Source organism: Choloepus didactylus, chromosome 12 (genome assembly GCF_015220235.1).
Source record: "Choloepus didactylus isolate mChoDid1 chromosome 12, mChoDid1.pri, whole genome shotgun sequence".
Lineage (NCBI taxonomy): Eukaryota > Metazoa > Chordata > Mammalia > Pilosa > Megalonychidae > Choloepus > Choloepus didactylus.
In genome coordinates this window covers 38,867,516-38,870,705 of record NC_051318.1, presented here as the reverse complement: position 1 = coordinate 38,870,705, position 3,190 = coordinate 38,867,516, and the positions used below count along the sequence as shown (strand labels likewise).

General features: G+C 39.1%; 1 pseudogene; it reads left to right on the top strand.

The window, feature by feature from the left end:
* The first annotated feature begins 2,277 nt into the window (after window positions 1–2,277).
* On the top strand, window positions 2,278–2,785 carry LOC119506817 (annotated as a pseudogene).
* Window positions 2,786–3,190: the final 405 nt, after the last annotated feature.

Sequence of the window (3,190 nt, the reverse complement as noted above, 5' to 3'; positions counted from 1 at the left end):
AAATGCATGAGCAAAAGGTACTATATCCACATAATGGAATATTATTCAGCCATAACCCATGTGATAGTTTGAAGCTGTATGAACCCAGAAAAACATGCTCTAAAACGTAATCCATTCCCATGAGTGTGAACCCATTGTTAGGAGGACCTTCTAATGAGGTGGCCCAGGCCAGTCAGGATGGGTCTTAATCCTATTACTGGAGTCTTTAAAAGCAGAATGAAATTCAGGCAGAGTGAGAGAAAGTCTCCGGAAGCAGGAAGCTGAACATCAAAGGAACTCAGAAGAGAAGGGACAGACCAGGAGACACCGCCATGTGCCTTGCCATGTGACAACTGAGGATCTAGGACTGCTGGCCATCAGCTTCAGAACACCAGTCTTCGGGAAGAAAGCATTGCCTTGGTAACACCTTGATTTGGACTTCCTTTGAGCCTCAAAACCATGAGCAAATAAATATTGCTTAACCCGACCCATTTCATGGTATTTGTTTGAGCAGCCCAGGAAACTAAAACAACACAAAGGGAAGTTCTGATACATGCTACAATGTGGATGAATCTTGAAGACATCATGTTGGGTGAAATCAGCCAGACACAAAAAGACAAATAGGTTATGATCTGACTTACACGAAATACCTAGGATAAGCAAATTCATAAAGGAGAGGGGGGGAGGTGGGGGGAAAAGAGAGTTATTGCTTAATGGGTGCAGAGTTTTTGTTTGCGGCGATGACAAAATTTGGGTAAAGAATGTCGGTGATGGTAGCACAATATTATGAATGTTAATTAATATCACTGAATTGTATCTTTGAAAGAGGTTAAAATGGGATATTTTGAACTGCATATATGTTACTACAATTAAAAGTTTAAAAAATTAAATAAATTTTAAAAAGAATATAACTGTACTCAATTCTCTTAATGAAATACGCTTACCACATTGGGGAAAAGAATGTATAGGGAGCTTTTCCTCTACCTCCAAGGGCTCATGCTCCCGGGTCTTCCTCTAGCACTTTCCTCCCTGGCATGAGTCAGGCCTGGAAACCTTCCTGTCCCTCCCTCCAGGCTCACTGCTGCTGCTTCACATATGCAGTGCACTCAGTTCACCACATAAACCAGAGTCAGAATAACGACGTTTACAATTCCAGACTGATTTGCTATAAATAAGGATCCAAGCCAGTGTCCTTTGGGAACAGAATTTGTTGTTATAGGTTAGAGTGAATATATCAACACAGGGCTTAGAATTTCCAAAGTTATAAAACAAAATCTCTGAGTTTTCAATAACTGTGATCACAATTACAAAAAAATCAGAACACCACACTAAGACCTGTAATCAAAGAATAGTATTGATGATTTCCAACCCTGCAGAACCTCTTACAAAGGCTAAAGGTCTGGGCTGAAAAACAGACTTATTTATTACCTATTTCTGTGGGTTTTCCTTTAGATACCACCTGGGCAGCTGACCTATTTCATTGACAAAAGCAGTGACACAGGCACATGTGTGATATTTTCCAGCATCTTTGGGCTTGAAAATAAACAATTTTGATAACATGTGGCTCAGCGCTTGGCATTTCACCAGAACTTTCCCAACTCCCAAAAGCCAAATCTGCTTTTTATTCCACTATGGAATGCCTTGTTTATGTTGCCCAGGAGAAAATGTAACAAAAGCTAGAAAAGTTTGCTCAGAGGATATATAATAGTTAAAAAGATCCTAGAATAACAATTTCTTTTGAAAATTATATCAGACCTAGCTTTTTCTAGAATATTACTTATAATCAAGTGATAACATAGTCTCTAATTTTTATTCTCTTTTATTTTTTATTAGATTATTAAAATGTCATCCAAGAGAGTAATAGCTAAAACAGAGACAAAAGACCACAATGTCTTTGATATAGTTATTTATAGAAGACGAATTTCATAATACTGCTAATATCATACCTGTAATCAAGACAGGAAAAAAGATCTGTTACTCTCTTTATAGTAAATGTTAAATACATTTGTGATTACCAAAAAGAAAAGTGACAAAACTGATTTGATACATTCCTTTTTATAGGTTGAATTCTAGAAGTACAGATTTAGACTGGCCTTCAGTGATCAGGTTTATTTCTGTGAGAATAATCTGAAAAATTCCTGTACAAAGTAAAACATCATGGGATACAGCAACCACCTCTTTCATCTGCTGTATCAAATGGCCCCTCTGTCACAGACAGAGGCAAAAGGCTCTCTTCTTTACGCATCTGAAAGTGCCTCCCTGTAATTGGCCAGTCCACCCAAGGTTTGGGCCTGACAAACAGCTACTTAACCACTTAAGCTGGCCGACTAGTATAACCCAAAGACAAGGCAAGGGAAAACACAGAGGCTATTGGTCCAGGCTGAGAGAAAAGCTGCAGACAAAGAGGAAGTCCCTACTAAAAGTTAACACTGTCACTTGGTGGCAAGCTAGAAGGTTCAGCTGGTGGTGACTGGACATGACATGCATCCCATTGAGCTGGTGATCTTCCTGCCTGCCTGGTTCTGTAAAATGGGAGTGCCCTACTTCAGCATCAAGGGAAAGGCCTGACTGGGATGTCTAGTCTGGAGAAAGACCTGCACCACCGTCACGTTCACACAGTTTAACGCAAAACACAAAAGTGCTCTAAGATGACGGAATATATCAGGACCAATTACGATGACAGATCTGATGCGATCTGCTGTAACTGGAGGGTAACATTCTAGTCCCAAAATCTGTGACTTACATGGACAAGCTGGAAAAGCAAAAGATAAGCAAAAACTCAACTGGCTTAAATGTACAATTTTAACTTTTCTATACATAAAAATTATCCTTCAAAAAAATCCAATCTCATAAAATCTCTTCACTCTCCAAATTCATATAGTACTATATTCTAGGACACATAACTCAAGCATGAATACTATGACTCTGTGTTGTTTTTTAATTGGGCTAATGTGGATGACCTGTCTTCTCCAGCTAGGTTACAACCAGCAACTTGCAATCTCTACAAGCCGATGAAATGTTCTCTGTTCCTCTATCCTATATTTTAGCTACTTGGGGCCTAGCCTATCCCTCCCACTACACTTTACATTTATTGAGGGGAGGATGTCTATGTTACTCATCCTTGAGCTGAAATGATTAGGGGTAAAATGGATTCTGGTTTGTTTTTACCATCACAGTTCTTATCATAGTCCTGTTCACACAGTAACAGCAT